Genomic DNA, 22,808 nt, shown 5'->3' on the forward strand with positions numbered 1-22,808 from the left:
TTTAGCTGGCTCTTTTGCAGCCCCTGTTGATCTTAAAATAGCTTACCACATGAAATTTTGGTTTTCCAAGGCAGACGAGCCTACCCAGAATGACTGCTAACACTGATTTGAAGCTCTCTCGTAACATGAACATATAAGCCATTCTGCCCTAAAACCTCTTAAAAAGCAATGCGTATAGAAAAGTTGTAAGACAAAGTTGCAGATGATCAATTTTTCTTGAAAGAAAGCATGTCAGAGGAATTTGTAAAAATGCATGCTTTTGAAACTTAAGGTACCATAAGTACATCAGGTGGACTAAGAGTACAAAGAGCCCTCCATGAGAAGTTGACGTGCAAATATAGAAGCATAAGATGACATGTTGCATGCATGTGGGCTACTGTTGGTAATTTGGCACGACTGGTGAATTAAATGCAGAGTTGGAAGAAGTATTTAGCAGAAATGCATTAAAGAAGAAAGAGGTCAGAACATTTAAGATCTTATATGACAGATACAGAATCTCAGCATTATTCCAAAGCCTACAGGAAACAAATCATCTTAGAAAGGTCATTTGGTTTCCATCATGATCAAGGAAAAATTTGAGAGGCATTAAAGGCTTATTATTAAAGAAACACTGTTCAAATGAGAGATGATCAGAGACTAGACCAAGTAAATAGTCCTGTTAATAAAAAGTTAAATTGTGGTGGTGACAGAATATTTAATGATCATTTGAATGAGGTAAGTAAGAGGAAGAAGTCTTGGCTAACTTCTAGATTTCACTATGTAGTAATTGATTGGGTAGTAATGCCTGTAAGTATAAAGAAAAGTGGACAACTTTGCGGAAAATAATGAGTTTGTGAATCAAGTTATTGATTTTGAATGCTTAATACCCAAAAAAGACGTTCAGTATATGTTTGAATATCATTTTGGATCTCAGGAAATGGGATCCAGATGAAAATAGAGATTTATGTTATCAGTACATGGAGTTTATGTATAGCCAATTTGGGGAGAAATGCAGAATGCGAATAGAAGTGAACTAAGAAAAGATCAACATTTAAAAATGTGGTTAGCAACAAATAACAGAATGCCCAATTAGTAATAATTATTTTTATAAAGACTCAGTTTTCTCACATGACTAGAAATGCAGAAGTTACCACTCCAGGTCTTTGCACCTATTTATGCTGCCTTCAGGATCCTAGGTCGTTTTTATATTTCCACTTTGAGTCTACTAGTGTGTTGGCTTTCATGTTCTTATTTACCACTTCATGATAACAACAAGTTGCTGCATCTCTACCTCATATCCACATTCTAGACAGGAAAACAGCAAAGTAGAAAGAGGCAATTTCAATATAAGAAAAGAAAAACTTGACTTGTTTACCCCAGAAACCTTGATTATATCTCATTAGCAAAAATTGTCACATGACTATAACTATCTGAAAGTGTGTGCAAAAGTATTATTCCAGCTTACTGTAATCTCAAGCAGGCCTATTTCTATTAGAAAAAGACTTGAAAGTGCTAATGGTAGGTAATTACCAGAATCTCACCGCAAACACTTAAGAAGTTTGCTCGATAGGTTATCAGAAGCAGCAGCTCTTCTGAAGGACCTTGATAAGGAACAATCCAAGAGACCATAGATACTTGGAGAGAAGAGTGTCTTGTACTTCAAACTAGCAGGTCAGCAGAAGCAGCAAACATATGTGACATTTACGTAGAAAAGAAGTGAGTAGAACATATGTCGAAAAACTTCTGAAAATAGATGGCTGTCTTCCTAATTGCTCTATTTCATTTGTACATGAACTTGTCTCTACTTGAACACCTGCTCCTTTAAAATCCTATGCATTTTTCAGGTTCTGCTCTACTTGCTTTTCTGACTTCTATGATGATCTCTAATGTTTCAGTGAATAAGATGCATTCTTATTCATCATGTGAGTCACTATGATCTCTTCTTACAGTTTGGAAACCTTTTGTTCATTTCTGTGAATCATCTAACCTTGAAAAAAATAACATAGTGGATATTGTGGAGCCTCTTGCTACTAAAACACTTGTTCCTTCAGATACTGTGCAAGTAAGGAAGCTAATATCATATAGCAGAGATCACCTTTATTTCAACATTGTCTCCTTCTCCAAAAGAACCTGCTTTGAATGTCTCCTTGATGCAAGTTATAAATATTTCCCTTATCCTGGCCCCAATTCTGGACAGTTCTACAGTGCCGTATCTTGAGATCACAGACTAAGTTGTGTTTTGATCTAATCCTGCTTTTTTTACTCACCTCACAGGAGTTTATCCTGAGAGTATCCCCAAATAAGATTTTATACCATTAATCATTATCTCAGACTGAGCTTCCTGGGAACTCAATCTGAAAAGTAGACATTTAATCAATTTTAAGAATATATTCTCAAAGCACTGAAAATTAAATAAGGAATATATACTATTGACCAACTCTTTTCTTCACTCAGTACATTATGTGTGAATTACTGCCATCTTCTAGGTACAGTTCTTTTGCAATACGAGGAAGATGAAACAGACAGCATCTCCACCTCACGATGCTTATATCTGAGTAGTAAAATATAGACAGTAAGCAAATAAAATGTAGTTGTACTGTATATCTAAGTATAAAATCTGTCTAGGCAGTTGGATAAACAAACCTGGAGTTCAGGGTAAGATCTTGATCAGAGATCCATATGTGAGTGTCACTAGGACACAGATGGTATTTAAACCCCAAGAATCAATTGAGGGCACCTAAAAAGTAAACAGTAATAAAGGACTGGAGATTGAGTGTTATGCCACCACTATATGTAGAGGTCAAGAAAATAAAGAGCCAGCAAAAAAGACTCCATGTAGTAACTTGTAAAATAAAAAAAGGGAAGAGGGAGTCTTGCTCCAGCTATGCGAGTGGAATGCAAAACAGTGTAAAGGAAGGAATTAAGAAGCAAAATGGATTTTTAAAAATTACCAAATCCTTACTCTCAAGCACTAGGCAGTCGGTTTAGAGAAAGTAGACAATAATGCAAACTGATACAGCTTAAATTTGATTGGATTTTGGGTAAAAGTGAGAGTGAGAAAAAGATGGCCATGAGTGTTTCGTGAAAAAGAAATTATTAAGTGAAATAGGAAGATTAGTGATGGATCTGTTTAAAGAAAGCAATTTGGCTGGGTGTGGTGGCTCACACCTGTAATCCCAGCACTTTGGGACTCTGAGGTGGGCAAATCACCCAAGGTCAGGAGTTCGAGACCAGCCTGACCATCATGGAGAAACCCCATCTCTACTAAAAATACAAAATTAGCCAGGCATGGTGGTGCATGCCTGTAATCCCAGCTACTCAGGAAGATGAGGCAAGAGAATGGCTTGAACCAGGGAGTGGGAGGTTGTGGTGAGCAGAGATTGCGCCACTGGACTACAGCCTAGGCGACAAGAGCTAAATTCTGTCTTGAAAGAAAGCAATTTAACAAGGAACTATGCATGAAGTACTGGGATGTACAGAACATTATGGTAAGCACAAGAACACATAATTAAGGTACCACTCTTATGATGAGAGTGTATCAAGTTGAGGATGTATATTTTTAATATATTTTCATCGTTAGAGATTTTTTTTATTAAAAAATCATAAGAATCTCTGATAAAAGCCACTTGATTTATTCACCTTTTTATCAATCAAGTAGCTTTTAATAGTGACAAATCCAAAATCTGTTGAATATATAAATCATTTTATGTTTTAAGGATGAGATGAATAAGGCAAAGTCAACTGTTATCAATAGAACTCTTACCTACATGGAAAAGGGAGAAACTATATTTACGATGACCATGACAATGTCATGAAGATGGCCAACTTGTATGCACACTGGCTTTACAACGTACGCTGTGTCCCTCCCTGTTTTTACAACAGCATGACATATAGGATTTCTATCTCCATTTATAGGCAAAAGAAATAAGGACTAGAAGTTAAGTAACTATCCAAGATGTTAAATAATGATATGAAGATTTCAGCCCAGACCTATCTGACCTCAACACGTATTCTTTCACTCTGTTAGATCCCTCTTTAATCAGAATGTGATTCAAGAGGAACATAAGGTACTCTGCTGAGTTAACTTAGGAAGGATTTGTCAATAGTATTTGTGAGCTACCATAGCCATCTTTACACTTATTTTTATATCTTAAATATTAAGATATGTTTACTAAAAACATTTATGTAACTATAGAATTTCATTTTTAATAATAAAAGGTAACACCAGCAAGTTGTATGACACTTTCAGGGTCTCATTCCCTGCATACTCCCTCTTAATCAAGAAGTAAGTTTTCCCTGTTGGGAAACAGCCTTGAAAACTCAAGATGTTAGGAACTATAAGTCTACTGTTGTAATCTCACTACAAAGTATATTATTTGATTAGAGAGGCTATCAAATAATCTGAAAATTACCAATGCTATTTAGATAACATATTTTAAAAGCTTAATTGAAGTTTGAATGAAACAAAGTATCTGTGACTTTGGTCTCACTCTGTGTGGGACTAAAAGTTCTGCATATAAGTCTTGTATCTCCTTTCATGCCTCATTAAAAAAATATTAGCTGAATAATTTTTTTTACTTTGTTTCTGTCTGAGTTTGAGAGAGATGTCTAGTTGTGTTTATTTTTTCTAAAGATTTTGGCAAGACAAAACATTTTTCATTATAAAAACCATAGGGGAAAATTTAAATTAATAAAAAGAGAATGAGAACAATTTCAGGCCATTTCTTTGAAGCTAGCTAAGCAATTCAAAGTCAAAGGGAAGGGCATCACAGAACCATTGTCTAGGAAGGCCTCGCTTCACCAGATCAGACATAAATATGTTTGGAAGAAATCATGTATTTAGTCCAATGTGCTTAATTATTTTTAATTGGCTGAAGTTGGAGTTACTGTCTTTTTCATTACTTTGACATCTGTTTTTCTCATTCCCAGTTGCCTTACTTGGTCGTTTCCAAGTCCTTTGTACATTAATATATCCTTCCCAAAATATCTTCCCTCTTATAACTACTACTGACTTAACCTGTAAAATGATGTTTAAAAATCTGAATACATTACCTTTAAGCATGAATATGCACACAAAGTTCCTCTCCCCAGTATTCACAAAAACCTTTGTGTTGTGTAATTTGGTACAGAATTTTATTCAAAAAAAGAAGACAGACTTTGTATAAAAGCCTTTTTTTTAAGGTTTAAAATATTTGACAAAACAGAACCTGTAAATCTAGTTTTGATTTACAAATCAAATATATTCCCATTTTACATGAATGTGTCAATTAGAGAACTAAAATTTCAACAAAGAATGATCTTTCCTTAAAGCAGTTCTATCCAGTGCAGCTTTATATGATGATGATTACATTCTGTATCTATGCTGTTTGATGTAGCCACTAGCCATATATAGTTATTGAGCTCATAAAATGTGGCTAGTGCAAATGAGGACCTGCATTTATATTCTTATTTTATTTAATTTGTGTTTAATACTCACATGTTATTAGAAACTTCAACAGTCCAGCTCTTAGGCATTGAAATTTCTGCAAATTACTGGGAAGTTTGAATGTAAAGGAACTTCCTTCCGTGTAAAACTAAAACTGGGTATTCACAGAAGGATAAATTTAGAGAAGTTATGACTTACATGCTAGAGTAATAATATTGTCTTCATGTGTACAATGAACACGTGTTGCAAGGATTATATCAGATTTTCATAAAGATTGAGTAAGTTAATTGAATACTTACCAAGTGTTGAGCAATACAAGAGTCTCAGGAAACAATGGTGACCAGACCAGGATCCAGTTTCCATCGTAGATAAGAATGGGGAATATACATAAGAAAGAGTGTAGGTATTGATCAATTGATGGTTACAAAAATATAAAATTACAGTAGTAAAAAGCTAATGGAGAAATTGTTATAAGGTTCTAGAATAGAGTGATTTGGCATAAGGAAGTCAGAGAAACATTACTAGAGGAAGTGATATGGAAACTGAAAACTGTGAAATGAGTTCTAGTAAAGAGAAAAAAAGAGTGTTCCAAGAAAAGGAAGCCATGTATACAAATAGTGAATATGAAGGATAGAAGGACAATGGGACTAGATGAAAGAGTAAGAGAAGAACGGTAGAAGCAGAAGGTAGAGGTTACATGATGCAGTGTGCTGAAGGCCATGATATGAATTCTGCCACCTCTCAGCAATTTGCATGTAGTTTGATGGCATGAAGTAGAAGAGAAACATGATCCAAAATGTGTTTTTGACAAATCACTCTGCAATGTAATATGGATAATGAGTTAAAGGAAAGTTTAGGGAACATTGGGGAAACCAGTTTATAGGCTGTGGGGAATCCCATGCTAGCAGTGAATACAGCAGGGAATGTTGTGTTGGCCATGGACTTAAACTGACTTGAAAAATACTTAGCAAATATAATTGACAAGAATTGGTGGTGATTTAGATTCAGTAGGTAGGGGATAATACTGTATCTGAGATGACTGTTAGAATGCAGTGCCATTCATAGACAGTGAAAAAGGACTAGAGGTGAGGGAGAATGTTAGGAGTTTATTTTTCTAGGATCTCCTATATTTGGGATGGCATTGAGATTGTCAAGAATAAATATCACAGAAGAGGCCTGGGTAATTGTGTCTGTTACCTCTCTATAGATAATAATTGAAGTCATGAAGGTGAAAGAAAATATCATATTAGAAGAAGACAGGTTCTGTTTTTAAGTTTAAGTAACTTCACTATTTAATGATTCATACTGAAACCTGATCAAGATACAAAGGGGTCGTGAGAAAATCAAATGGTATTGTTGCAAAAATATTCAAATATAAGACTGTTTTAATGCAAGAAAGTAGAAAATAGTGCAGTGTTACTAAGAAAAGTATTAAAAGTATTCTTTGAATTTAGAGACAGAAGGTAATTGCTGATCCCATGAAGAGCTGTTATGATAGAATTGAGAAGGCTGATGCCAGATCAGAGTTTGAAAACTGATGTATAATAAATGAGTACAGCAATTATAAATATCTCTTTTGAGAAAATTTCAGTAGAACTTACCTTAAAAATCCTTAAAAGCAAACCAAGGCAATACAATTCAGGACACAGGCATGGACAAGGACTTCATGACAAAAACTCCAAAAGCAACTGCAACAAAAGCCAGAATTGAGTAATGAGATCTGATTAAGCTAAAGAGCTTCTGCACAGCAAAATAAATTATCATCAGAGTGAACAGCAACCTAAAAAATCGGAGAAAATGTTTGCAATCTAACCATCTAAGAAACTTAAACAAATTAAACAAGAAAAAAGAAAACACCAAAAAGTGGGCAAAAGGTATGAACAGACACGTCTCAAAAGAAGACGTTTACCCAGCCACAAACATACAAGAAAAAGCTCAACATCACTGATTATTACAGAAATTCAAATCAAAACCACAATGAGAAGCCGTCTCACACCAGTCAGAAAGGCAATTATTAAAGTCAGGAAACAATAGATGCTGGCAAGGCTGTGGAGAAATAGGGATGCTTTTACACTGTTGGTGGGAATGTAAATTAGTTCAACTATTGTGGAAGATCTATTCCTCACAGATCTAGAACCAGTATACCATTTGACCCAGCAATCCCATTACTCGGTAGATACCCAAAGGAATAGAAATCATTAGAATGACACATGCACACATATGTTTACTGGATCACTATTTACAATAGCAAATACATGGAACAAACCCAAATGTCTATCAATGATAGGCTGGGTAAAGAACATGTGGTACATGTACATCACGGAATACTATGCAGCTATAAAAAGAAATGAGATCATGTCTTTTACAGAGACATGGATGAAGCTGGAGGCCATTATTCTCAGCAAACTAACACAGGAACAGAAAACAAAATACTACATGTTCTTACTCATAAGTGGAAGTTCAACAATGAGAACACATGGACACAGGAGAACAATACACGCTAGGGACGGGTTGGGGGTGAGGGAAGGGAACTTAGAGGATGGGTCAATAGGTACAGCAAACCACCAAGGCACACATATACCTATGTAACAAACCTGAACATTCTTCACATGTATTCTGATTTTTTTTTAAGAAATAAAGAATTTACCTTCTCCATATTTTGGTAAATGACATCATAATTCACATGGATATGAGAAACGTGAATGTTAATCTAGTTTCATATTTCTAATTTAGCATTCTTCTACCAGGTGTTCTTAAAGACTCATGGCTAGCAACATCACTGAATCCATCATTGGCTAGCTATATGAATCTTCAGAAGGCTACTTAACTTCTCTCAGCCCTTATTTACTTCATTATAAAACATCAGTAATGAAATCTCTCTCATAGAAGTACTTGGGATTAAGTGAGTACTTACGTAAAGTGCCAAGTAAAATGCATATTGAAAGTGCATATTAACTGATAGCCATTTTAAATATGAAAAATAAGCTATGCCTTTGTCTCCTTTTCTTTACCATTTCAATTATTTTTATTTGCATTCTCATCCACTCTTGCCTGGTTTATATTAATTGTCTCCTAACCAGCACTTTAATGCATCTGGCAAAATGACCTTTCCAAAAGCAATATGATCATATTGCTGCCTTTCTTAACGCCCTTAAAATATTTCAGTAGTTACCCACCGCTTCCAAAATAAAGTTCAATTTCCTTAGATTAGCACCTAAAGTCCATCATATTCTGATGCTTTCCCTAAAATCCCAGCTCTATTTCCCACACGAACACTTCTAATCAACCCCACAGAACTTCCTGCTGTCCTCAAACAAATGGACTTTATTCCTCATGCTATTATGCAGGTGGTTTCCATCAGTCCAAGAGCTTTCCTTCCTCTCCCTTCGCCAAAACACCCATCTGACATGGATTTTCTCTGTGTCCTAACTGCATCCTGTGCATTTTCTTCCTTATGTATTGGATAAGAGGACAGACATTGGAGCTAGACTTCCTGGGCTCACATACTGACTCTGGTATGTAATAGTTGTGTGCCATTAAGCTCATTACTCTATGACTCACTGTTATCATCTGCCCAGTAAAGATCATAATAAAGAGGTCCACCTTTTTTGGGTTGTTGTAAGGAATAAATGAGTTAATACACATAACTGCTTAACGCTCAATAAATGTTAGCTGTTAATATAATGTGATAGCTGCTAGCTTGTAGCACAGTGATAACTCATTTCACTGTGCTATATACTCCTTGGAACCTTCTATTTGTTTTAAAGTTCTAATATCTAAAAATTGCTGCAATGCCTATTATTGCTCAATATATGTTACATAACGAAATAAATGGATGTACTCAAGAATCAATTTTACCACATTGCATCTGAGTTCTGAAAGTACCAACATGAAACAAGTAGTAGTAGCTTGGGCACTGGGAAAAAAATCTCACTATATATATTAATAAGTTAAGAAAAAGTATCTTTCTAGGATTGCTGTGTCCCATTATTTGCTATTATCTGAAGGAATAAACTTGTACAAACAAGTTCAATAAGTAATGAACAGTCCATGAAGAAAAATAAATTATATCTTATGGGAATTTGAATATATAATTGAAAATTTATTAAGAGCAGAACTAAATCATTTTTAAAGCATTGGTTAGTCATATAAATTAGAGATATATTTTCAATTAAAAAATCTAGCTTACATTTTTTTAAAAATTTCAATTAATACATTTTCTAGTAGTGCTCCCATGAAAGATCCACAACTACAGAATCCATAATATTTTAGATTATTCATAGTGTAATTAATATTATTCATAGTATGCTTAATAACTATGAATAATCTAAAATATTATATATTCTGTAGTCACGAAAAATAGCAGCATGCTTACTGAATGAGGTCAGGCACAGTGGCTCATGCCTGTAATCCCAGCACATCGGGAGGCCCAGGTGGGTGGATCACCTGAGGTCAGAAGTTTGAGACCAGCCTAGCTAACATAGTGAAACCCCATCTCTACTAAAAATAGAAAAATTAGCTGGGGATGGTGGCGGTTGCCTGTAATCCTAGATACTTGGGAGTCTAAGGTACAAGAATCACTTGAACCCAGGAGGCGGAGATTGAACTGAGGTGAGATCTCATCACTGCACTCCAGCCCTGGGCAACAGAGTGAGACTTTTTCTCAAAATAAATAAATAAATAAAAGGAATCAAAATTACATTAGTTTTGTTTATTTATTTTACATAATCTGAATTGGGTTGCACAGTTCAGGAGTGCTCTCTCATTCCCAGTGAATCAGCTTCTCCACTAACCTGTGATCCTTACATTAGAGTCAATTCTTGGGGATCTCAGAATTACTCACTTTACAAATGACAAACATAATTTATATGTGGTGATCTTAAGATTTTGAGGTATCTTAGCAAACAAAATAAACTGATTAGTGACCATTAGTCAATTTTCTAACTCAGATAACTTCAAATAGTTGGACACAAAGTAATAAGGCTTACATGTGTGATGCACAGTAGCTAATCTTGGTTCCTACTGTATAGCCTTCTGTCATTCGGAGATGTTTTGCAAGGGAAAAACATGCAATTCTAAAACTTCAGTAATTAGGGAAAATATGTACGAGCATGATACACAAAGCCAAAATAGTAAAATAAATGTTTTAAAAGAATAGTCATTTATCAATGTAGAGTTTGAAACTTTAGGTAACATTTTGAAGCTTTCTATCCCAGACTTGCCTATGACCTTATTGACACAGACCTCAGAATTAGAACCCATTGAAAATAATCTTGACCTCCTTACCACATTCATGGCTAAGATTTGATGCTTCCTTACTCATTTGAGCTCTCTAATGTGATCAGCTTGATTCCCTCTCACATGCTTCATGTACTGCTGATGGCCTTATACTCACCTTTCATAATTGGTGTTAGACAGTACTCCCTTGTACTGATCTTATTTTCCCACATCTGACTCACTTCTGCTGCCTTGACTAGACCTATTATATCACTCACCCTGCAGCAAGTCATGGAAGAACTCCAGTCCTACAAATAAAAATGGGACAATGTTTTAAAGCCAGGGAATAGAGAGTTTTCAGATTGCACAATTTTAGAAATATAGTATGTATATTTTTCTCCCAGTTTAGAACATACTAAGTTAAGCATTAATACTAAAAGGCAATGTCAGATTTTAATATTTGCCATAAATTGCAAAATGCAAGTTGTAAAAAATAACTTTGCAGCAGTTTGAAAATTTGAGAAGTATCTTAATAGACAGGCTCCGAGACGACATAAATGTGAAAAGGATATTCTACATATTTACTCATTAAAAGCAGAACTTCAACAAAGGAAATATTAAGACTGAAAGATTATGCGCCAAAAAGAGCATTAAATCGATATTTCTTCTGTGATGAACAGAACAAGCTAGACCTCGCCTTTTTGAATACTTTCATTCAGGTTATTTTGCATAATTACCACCAAATGTTTAATATTTCTGAATAGGAACAGACAATCATATAAGCCATTTCCAAATTTTCTTCATATAAAATAAGAGTTCTTTACCAAACAAACTGTTCAAACTTAAAGCATGAATATTGAAAATTAATATAAAGAATTCTGTTTAATATGAAATTATCATTATCTTATCAAAAATATTAAGTATAGTATAAGAAAATCTATCTTGGCTTTAGTTTTCAAAATGTCAATCTCTGAAATTATTTTGCTAGTAATAAAAACATTAACTGCTCACTTATATCTTTGTATTTTTCTTCCAAGAAAAAGCTATACTATCTTACAATATTTTGAAACTTTACTCAAGCATAGATAAAATTTAAATATAACAGTCCAAATACGCTATCAACACATAACTGTGTCTACAGTAAAAAATAAGAGCTGACATGAAACATGGCTGAGACAATGTGATATTTCCGCCATTTTTGTCGTTAATACTAATAGTTGCATTTTGTCTGAGCTAATCACATGACTATCATATTGAGCACATTCATGATTTCTAACTCAAAATCGCCTGTGATTTTGATACAATCATTACAAATATTTTGTTATTTTCCCAAATTAACTAAATTCTGACATCAGTAGAAAGCAAGACCACATTACCCAACATGGATTAATTACCTGCTTAATTTTTACTGACAAGACCATGTTCTGTTTCAGACAAATAATGTGTTCTTTAAATTTGGCTACTAGAATATACATAAGAACCAGATTACTTCTGTAAAATAATATTGGCAAGCATACATTTTTCAGTTCTGTCAAGGAGAAACTCTTAACACATTTGGATAATAATAATGGTGGGATTTTCATAAGCAGAGACTTATCACAACTTACCATTTTTCTTGAGACTAATTTATAGGCAAAAGAAGTTTGAGAACAAGCAAATAAACAACAAGGAAGCATATGTAATCATAGTGACCAAAACTGAAAAACCATGTCTACTACAGAGAAGGAAACTCAATGAAATAACACACCTCCCCCTGTAGCCATTTGATGTAAAGAATTTAGTTTGGGCAATATGGAAAATGTCCAAGTGACAATGAACTATGATATGGGGAACTAAAGTCTCAGACTGATACAGGTTCTCACACCAATTTTGACTATATTATCTCAAATAATTAACCATCAATGTCTCTGTTTTCCTGTCTGACCAATCAGCAAAAAGCTGTCTGAAGATTACAGAAAATCAATATGAAAGTATTCAGCATAATATCTGATACAAATATGGTACTTACTAGGGTTAGAATATTTGTCCCCTTCAAAACTCATGTTGAAATTTAATTGCCATTATAGTAGCATTAAGATATGGAAATTTTAAGATGTAATTAGGCCATGAGGGCTCCACCTTCACAGGTGGGACTGCTGCCTTTCTAAAAGGAAGAGTTATTCGCCCCTTTACTTTCTCTTGCCCTCTTTTTGCCATTCCACTTTATGCCATAGAAAAATGTAGCAAGAAGCCCTTTGCAGATGCCAGTGCATCCATCTGAGACATCCCAGTCTCCATAACTGTGAAAAATAAATTTGTTTATTACAAATTACTCAGTCTCAGGTATTCTGTTATAGCAGAAAATGCACACAAGAGACTAAGATGGTTTTTCATAACTGTGACCCTTTATCAGTGGTCACTTATCAGTAGGATAAAAAAAGGATCTTGGGCAAACTCTGATTAATTGTAACCTCCATGTCAACCCCTTCCATAGGAAATAGCAGCTGTGTGGTCAAAATAGTTCACAAAATCAGGTATGTAAAATATGACTATAACTGGAAATAATGTTCTTGAGATTCCAACTTCATGGATTTTAATAATGCTTAATTGTACTAATTCATAGTAATTAAATTGCTTGTTTTAAAAATGAATCTCTCAGAATTCCACCTCCCTAACACATACACATATACATAATTATTATTTTAATTCTTAGCTTCTGAGTTCATCTAAAACCTGGAGTTGAAAGTAGGGTTGTATGTCATCCTGGCATTAGAAGAAGGGCATTTATATTTTTACACCATCTCTTGCTCCTCTGGTCTGTACCAAAATGAAGCTCATCTGTCAGGTCGATAATGCTCTCACTGCCTTCACTGACCTAGCTGATGGCCCCACCGTGGGTTTTAATTGCCAGAACCAAACAATCTGCATTCTCGCTTTCACAACCAGAAGCTTCTTTTGGTACCTTGGTTCTCTTGATAACTTTGGTGGTGTGGGCTGCTCAGGAATGTTGTTTATTTTCCCTCGCTGCTTTGGGAGTTCATGACTTTGTGAGACTGTCCTAATGTTGATCTAAGAATCTCCTTTAGCCACTGCTATTCTCTAATGGTAGGTGCCCTTTTTGGACAGTGGCTTTTCCTTGTAAGACTTGCCACTATTTACACTGTGGGAAGCCAAACTTTGGTGTTGACATAATTTCTCTCCTTTAACCAAAGGTTTAGCTACACTCCTCTGAGGTACTCTGACTACCTAATTTTGGGTTTCCATTTTTATCCTTACAGAATGCTGTCTGAGCAAGAATTTTGCCAATTCAATTTATGAAAAATCCCCCACTCTTTGTATCCAGCCCCCTCTCAATATCTCATCATCCTGACCTGCCTTCAGCAATAATCCTACCGAGTCTGTTTATTTAGAAACCTCCTTATCCTTGATGTTTCCTCTTTGTAATTTTTTAACCACTGACTACCCGCACTCTGACACCCCAATCCTTGTTCTTGGTTTTAAATCTTCAACTGTTCATGTTAGAGTCAGAGTTGAATCCGATCTCTCTCCCCTGCACGACCCATGCTGCAATGCCTGTTGCAATGGCCCCCCTTAGAATAAGGTCTACTTTACTATCTTTAACAAGCGTTTGCGTAACATTTTCTTGAACAAAGTTTGCATCATCTCCTCCACTCTTTGAGGTTTGATCCAAAAAAAGAGGAGACAGAGCACTTCCCAGAGACCACAGTGTCCAGAGTCTAGTCACATTCCTTTGTGATTTCTCTTCCCATATACAAATCAGCCTAAACCTCACTTTCCTACTCTACGATATCAATTATTGGCTCAAATTTCAACAAGGTTCAGCTCTTGATATTTAATGGAAGTTTCTGGCAATTAAAAGAAGTGCAACTTTTGTCTCAAGCCTGCGTTTCTTACAGCTGAAACCCTGTTTTTTCAAAACATTGTCACTACCATAGGTTTACAGACATTTAGAAGTAAAGATTTCAACTTTTTGTTGTTTTTTCCCGACTTTTCTTTACTGTGCCTGAGTCCTTTGTTTCCCACGAGTGGTTACCAAAGTGTCTTAGCCTTAAAGACTGAAATAAATAAACATGATTGTATCTCAGTGAGATATTATATCTTTCCAATTTATATATTTATCAAACCATTTAGCTTTTTCTTCAAAGCCTATCAGAATACATAACAGCTATATTAGTTTCTTAATATCCTGATGCCGTAACACAGTACTACAAACTAGGTGGCTTAAAACAACAAAAATTTATCTTCTCACAATTCTGGAGGTTAAAAGTTCAAGGCAGGTTCATGCTTCCTCTGAAACCCATAGGGAAAAAATTCTTTACCTCTCGCTGGCTGTCGATCCTGGGCATTCCTTGGCTTCCAGTTGCATCACTGCAAACTCCACTTTGTTATCACAAGGCATTCTTTCTTGTATGTTTCTGTTTTACACATGGCTGTCTTCCTCACTGTGTGTCTATGTCCAGATTTCCCTATTAGAAGAACATCAACCATATTGGATTAGGGCTCATTCTAACCATGTAAATTAAGAATTACACATGAATTCATTTCACAACAACTATGATTGCATCTGTAAAACTTGATTGCATCTGTAAAAATACTATTTTCAAATATAATCACATTCATGGGTATTCTGGGTAGAGACATCAACATATCCTTTTTGGTTGTGGGGGGAGGTTCACAATTCAACCCATAACAGCTAATAATGCATGTCATATAGTAGGTATTCACATATTTGAAGAAATGGAGAAACAGTCTACATGTGAGGTATTTCCATAATTTAATAGCACCTACTTTGTGTATATGTTTATCAACATGTAGCAGCATGCTAAAGTTGTTCCCTGCATTTAATCATTTGAATTTAAAGGAATCTCCCGCTATATCACTATCTAGTTTCCCTCCTCCCTGAATAGTCTTTCATTTGTATTTTAAAGCTTTCAATCTGAAACTGACTACTATTATGACTTTCCTGTTAAAGGCCTGAGCCAAGTCCATTTAATAAGTATTAGAATTGGCCCATTAATCTATTTTATTACAAGTCATGGAGAAAAATCAAACCCAAAAGAAATAAAAAATGATGTTGCACAATACATTTACTTGCATCTCTTAACCTAAGACCTTGGGTCGGCTGTTCAATTTCATAGCAAATAAATTTAAGATAATTCATATTTATCAACCTTATATTGTATCTTACTTGCTGAAGTAACTTTATGAGATATGCTACTGTATTGAAAAGGATATTTAAAATGTAACTGTGAAAACTGAAGCAGCATTGTACCACATAAATGGTATGTGTATTTATTGATAATGACATAAAAATTGGAGAATTAAGTCATTAATACTGTACCCCAAATGACATCTGATTTGTGATCTCAATCAAAATTGCTTTCAACAGAAGAGTGAATGGTTAGAGTATTACACTCCATCTGGAAAATACTAAACTCCCACAATATTAAATTCTATCCAGTCATATCATTTATATCAGACATTACTTTAAAAATGCCATTTCAAATACTTTATGGCCACTGCAAGATATCCATAATGGCATTTACAACATGAGCAATGCATGTGAAAGCAGCCTATAGACAGTATTTGATATAAATAATTTTGAAAGCATTTCCATCTGCAAGTGTAACATAAGCTTAAAAGATCCACAAATATGTTTCTTGGACTTTCATATTAATACTGTACCTTAGTTAAAAAAAAAAAAAAAGTGTCAACTAAAAAGTACACATAAATTCACTTCACAACTGATTTTTTATACTAGGATACAAAAAGTAACTGTTTCCAAATATTTTACCATATAAAGTATACACTGTTCTTCACCATTATAAAATTTGAAATTCTTGTGATTAAAAACAACTGAAACTTACATACGAAGAAGCAACTTTCCTTATTTTTCTCTTAATCATCACCTTAACCTTTTGCCTGTTCGCTGCTCCTAGATCATTACGTGTTGGCACACTTGTCTGTATATGTTATCACTTTTTTCATCTGTTCTTTCATCAGCATGGTCCTCTAGCATTTTTACCTTATTATATGAAAACATCACCTAAAATCAACCTGAAAAGTATGTTTAACATTAGCTAGCTTACCCTTTTTGAACCTACACTACTTCATGTGAAAAACTAATAACTGTGCACTGGTGTTTGCAATATAAAACAGTCTACAAAAGACTACAGTTAATGTGTAATGAACAAATGTCACCACCCCCTTCTCAGCTATGTGTAATCCAAAAAGCATTTTGTAGCAATGCCCAATTACATTGAATGATCCTTTTGAAAATGAAAAATCACTCTCTTCCCAGTCCAAATCCCTGCTGAGCACAAGTCTTATTTATCCCTAGTTGAGTCTCATATTCTTTCCCACAATGACTCTTATATGTTTTACCAACTTCCATGTATCTTCGACTCATCCTCAAATGATAAATTTGTTTCCTATTTCTGTGATAAAACTAGGCATGAACACATTCTACCCCAAATCCCATCTGTATTTTCACCAATTACCAATTTTCCTCCTCTTTCTTGCAGGTATCAGAAGAGTAACTGGCTCACTGGATTCCCTCTGCCTAGACTACCCTTCCCCTTATTTTTATATCAATAATCCTGTTACGTCATTCAAGTGTTTTCTCAAATGTTCTTTCAATGTGGTCTACCATGACCATCCTATTTAAAATGGAAACCCTTAGCCTACTTATAGTGTCCATGATTTGCTTCTATTGTACTCTATTTTTGTTCCTTACCATATCTTATCCAAAAGGATACTATGTAGTTTACGTATTCAACTGTCTAACTTCAGTCCTCCTGAGATAAAAGAAGTACAACCATAGAACATCTCTGTTCTATTTTTGTTCAATGTAGGGTAATTAACACATAGTATATATTTTGTAAATAGTCACTGGAAAAATAAATAAATACCTTCCTCTTAAGCCAACAGCCAATATTCTTTCTAAGCCTCAAGGTATTTAAGATGTACTTTTCTTTATTTTATGCAAATATTAAAATAGAGAAAATATGTTTTTTAAAAATAGTATGAAAAAATTAATACAAAATATTTTGACTTAATAAAATTATGAGCTCGAGGAAATTCTTTAAAATGAGAGAGAGGCTGCAGCTTGAATAACAAAGCAAAATCTCACAGGATGCCAGATCATGTAAAGCCAGGAGTTCCAGACCAGCCTAGGAAAAATAATGAGACCCCAACCCTTTAAGAAAAATAACAAAAGAAATTATTTTAAAAAGTAAAATTCAAACATATTTTTAAAACCTATAAAATGAAGTGTTTCAGAGACTAAAAAATAAATGAAACATTTTTCTGGTTGTTTAAAAACAGCCAACAAAAGGAATCACTAAATTATGGAACAATGTGTCAAATCTGTGTAAAAGCGTTAGAAAAGAATAGAAGGGCCCTTTATAATGCTAGAGAGTGCTGTTAAAAATGAACTTATAACAGTTTGGGATATTTTTGTACAAAGAATAACAAAATGCTATCTTATAAAGCAAAACTACAGAAGAAGAGGAATATTAGAAAATAGCTATTCAACAGAAACTTAATTGATCTTATCAGGCAGGTGAATTATTCTATTTCAGTAATTTAATAGAATTATAATAGGATATATGTATTACATAATTATAATATATAACCTATTATCAATATATTCCATTATGTATATAACATGTATTTAGAATATAATAGAATTATTTCTAGTTCAATAATAGAAATAATATTGGAAAATAAAGACATAGAAGAGCTAACAAAATAAGTCTCATTGAAATATATTGATTCTCACATGTGAAAAGAGAAAATACAAGATTTTTCCCATGAGCTCATAAAATAACAAACAGGAACAAACTCTCCACTACAAAAAAAAAATACTCTAAAAATCACAAGACAAAAATATTATACAGATACAATTATCTGATTAAAGAAAACTACAACACTTAAACATCGTCAGAATCGCAAAATACCTTACCAAGAAAAACTTAAGTAAATCCTTTATAAAACAATTTTCTACTAAAAAGGACAATCAAATAAAAATGTTAGAAAATATTTAAAGGAAGACGGAATACAGCTAAAGAAATATTTAGAAGATAATTCATAGCTGTAAATAGCGTGCTAGTAAAATAAGAATTAAACTGATTCAACATACTAGAAGATAAATTAAAATTAAACCACAAAGTAACATAGGGAGTAATTATTAATGATAAATGCAGAAAATATTTAGAAATCTGAAAAAACATAACCAACAAATTAAAGTTGAGTTTTCAGAATAACCCTACAGTCAACAAACTACTAGCCAATCTTATGAAAAAAGGAAAAAGAGCAAATACACAAAATTTTAACATATGAAAAACTGAGGAAATTCAAAATCATGCAATCTGCTTGATTTCACAACTGAGATAAAATAAATAATTTGACAAAAATGGAAAGTAACTTTGCAATAAATTCTAAACAGGCCAATTTCTACAGGAAAAATAATGGTAAAATGAGACTTCCACCCCAAAAATGATAGGCTTCCATGATTTCACACCGAATATTTGCAATACCTTTAACAAACAGTGTTTCAACGCTACGTAAACTCTTCTAGAACAAGGTTTTTAAAAAGAACTAATATTTTTTCAAGCCAACATAACACTGGTATTCACACCTCTCAAGTGCCACACAAAAATATTGCAGATCAACCTTATTTATGAATCACAATGAAACAATCCAACATAAATATCTGCAAAGAAAATTTCAAGATTATAGAAGGAAATTAAAGAGAATTTTATTTCAGAAATGTAAGTATTCAAATTTAAATCAGATATTAATATCATTTTATATTACTTGATCTAAGGAGAAAAGTCCTGATGAAATCCATGGATATTAATAAAATATAAAAATATTCAATGTGAGAATTTTTAGATACTCTTAACATCACAAATTATGTTCATCCCAGCTCAAAACGGTAATAAGATAGATGATATCCTTACCGTGTCGCTCGCTTTAAAAGTTATCTCTAGCAAAATCACGGGCACAATCGGATGACCTGTATCTCTTTTGTACTTAACATTGTACCTGAATTATGGTTCAAAATAATTTAACACAGGAAAGAAACTGAAGGTATAGAACTTGGAAATAATGTAGCCTCACTATTTACAGTTGATGTGTTTAAATATCTGAAAGACAGAAGAGAACATAAAAAGTGTTATATAAGGCCAGGCGCAGTGGCTCAAGCCTGTAATCCCAGCACTTTGGGAGGCCGAGACGGGTGGATCACGAGGTCAAGAGATCGAGACCATCCTGGTCAACATGGTGAAACCCCGTCTCTACTAAAAATACAAAAAATTAGCTGGGCATGGTGGTGCGTGCCTGTGATCCCAGCTACTCAGGAGGCTGAGGCAGGAGAATTGCCTGAACCCAGGAGGCGGAGGTTGCGGTGAGCCGAGATCGCGCCGTTGCACTCCAGCCTGGGCAACAAGAGCGAAACTCCGTCTCAAAAAAAAATAAAAATAAAAAAAGTGTTACATAAAAATAACTCATAATACAGAGTAAAACATTAACATGCATAAATAAGAAAATTTCAAATAAAACAGTTTGAACCATACAGAACTGTTTTTTTTATTGTCCGTCAAAATTAGTAAATACATTATCGACTGAATCCACCACCACCAACAGCAACTGTCAAATGATAGAGTGGAAGAACCAAGTGCCATTTACAGGAGTACAAAAACAGATACAGTATCAATAAAAGAACATAACCAGAAATGAATACATTATTTGATTAGAAACTTTAAAACCTTCATGAAGGTTGAAGATTCAAACAATTTATAATGTCATGTGCTCTCCATAAAATACTTTTGAACTAAACAGATTCAGGCTAAAGATTATAAGGAAAAATCACATGAGTAATAAACGATTTTCAGATGGGAAGGCAATGAGGAGCACTAGCCACTTAATCTGAAAATAAACTATCAACCTTTCATTTAATACAGAACATTAATAGAACAATAGAGTAGAAGCAAGTATCTAGAAATATGTCCTAGTATATACATATGAACTTTAATATATGATATGATTTGAATTTCAAATTACTAGGGGGAAAGTGGCTCATTTTATAAAAGGTTTTAGAAAAACTAAGTAACTGTCTGTTAAAAAATAAATGTGCACCTATACCTGACATCACACACTAGGAAAATGGCAAAATGAAATCAAATAGTGAAGGGTTAAATTTTTATAATAGCATGCCATGCAGCTGGAAAATGAATGACCCTAATTTCCTCCTACAAAATCAAAATGACCTGGTAATTATATGATCTAATTCTCTAATTCTTAATCTGCTGGACATATTTGAACATTCTGCAGCTGTTCATTTTCATTTGAAACTCTCTCATCTTTGGCTCCAGTGACTTCAGGGTTCAACTGAGGCTCAGGCCAGGCAGTTAGTTAACTTGTTCGGAATGTCAATATATAAAGACTAAAATGTCACTGAGCATTAGAATGAGAAAAACAAATTTCCAAGACTTCTTCTGAGGATGCTGTTATGAAAATAATACTTAAGCTCCTTGAGCCTGTGGAGACTCACCTTCCAATGGAAACCATGCTGATAAACAGCTTTATACAGAGGTTGGTCATTAACTCTAAGACTTTGTTTAGCTGAAGCTTATGCACACTCAAACTGAGGCAATGTCTTCTGCCAGCATTTTTCCATGCGAGTTTTTAGCCTCTTCTCTAAATGAGTGGGCAACAGCCACTTTGAGAGAAATATTTGAATGGGCACTGAGCTATTGCCTTGTTCAGGGATGCCCATGTCTCCCTGTGTTGTAGATATTAAATCTTCTAAAGTCCTTCATTTTTTAAAGTCATCTTTTCTGTTTCTTAAATGTTTCTTAAGTCAGAGAATTGTACAGTGGTGAGGTTCCCAAGAAGACCTCCAAAGAACTTACCCATGTGCTTCATTAGAAACCAAGAGACTAATCACTCAGGATTTTCATGGTCTCTCAGCCTTTATCCAGGAAAATATGGAAGTTAGCAGTAAGAGAAATAGAGTATGGCTCTTACAAGCCTAATAAAGAGATTCTTGACTCTTTACTCTGTAGTTCTTCTCAGCTACTAGAGGTACCAAAGACTTAATTAAGATAGAAGGTAGGAAGATGTCCTGGAAAACATACTATATAGCCTCCCATATGACTCCTAGCGATAGTAAATAAGTGAATAAATAAAGGGTAGATTACACTTCCCCACTACAAGTCTCTTGGCCCCACAACCAGTCCTGTATTCTGAAAAAGAGAGGAGATTGCATTGTAAACTAGACTAGACTTTTTAATAAGTTCCAGTAGAAAGAAGTTATAGAATGTGCCCAAGATATCAATAAAAGATCTGCTACCCACTTTTAGGGAAGGAAAATTTGACATTGCACAGTTGAGGACATTGATTAGAAAAAAGTCTTTTCAAAGTTTGTACTTCACAAAGTTCAAACTCTCCAATAAACCTGTTATAGTATATACAGCTATAAAAGGCTTTGACATATGAGAGGCAGCCTGTGACACTCAAATAAATGGCTCTGGTTGAAAAACTTCCTGCAAAATTTAAAATATGTTTGTCAAGTCAAAAACTTTAATAAAATTTGATGAAAACCAGGAGCCATTCAAAATGGCTTATACTATAACTGATTTTATTGGAATAACAATAGAAGTCTAATATTAAAAGTGACTTTTTTTGCTTAATATATTTCATTAAACTCAGGAATTTCTACAGGCAGATATGCTTTTCTTTATACACACACAGAACCCACATACAAATACCAATTTGGAAAATTAAGTCTAAATAAAAACTAATAAAAATTATTTTAGCAAAACAAAATTATGTTCTTAAATGCTCCCCCTCTTAATTCAATATTACTTGTATTACATAAGAGGGACACAAAATGATAAAAAAGGCAGACAAAAGAGTGGATAACCATGTACATAGTGCTGTTTAAAGAATACCAACACACTGATCAGATTCAGAATTCTTTTTTTCTATTCATTGACTAATGAATTGATTCTCTCATCCTTAAAGCTAGCTATTAAAGCCATTCTAGGTTAGAAAAATAAATCTGTGATAGGATGTTTTTAAAAAGACAAGGAAATTAAATCAGTTGATTAACATATAAACACTGAGCACTGAAACAATCACCTAGCAAGCATTAAATATATGTAAGCTTTTTGATTTT

This window comes from Saimiri boliviensis, chromosome 7 (genome assembly GCF_048565385.1).
Source record: "Saimiri boliviensis isolate mSaiBol1 chromosome 7, mSaiBol1.pri, whole genome shotgun sequence".
NCBI lineage: Eukaryota > Metazoa > Chordata > Mammalia > Primates > Cebidae > Saimiri > Saimiri boliviensis.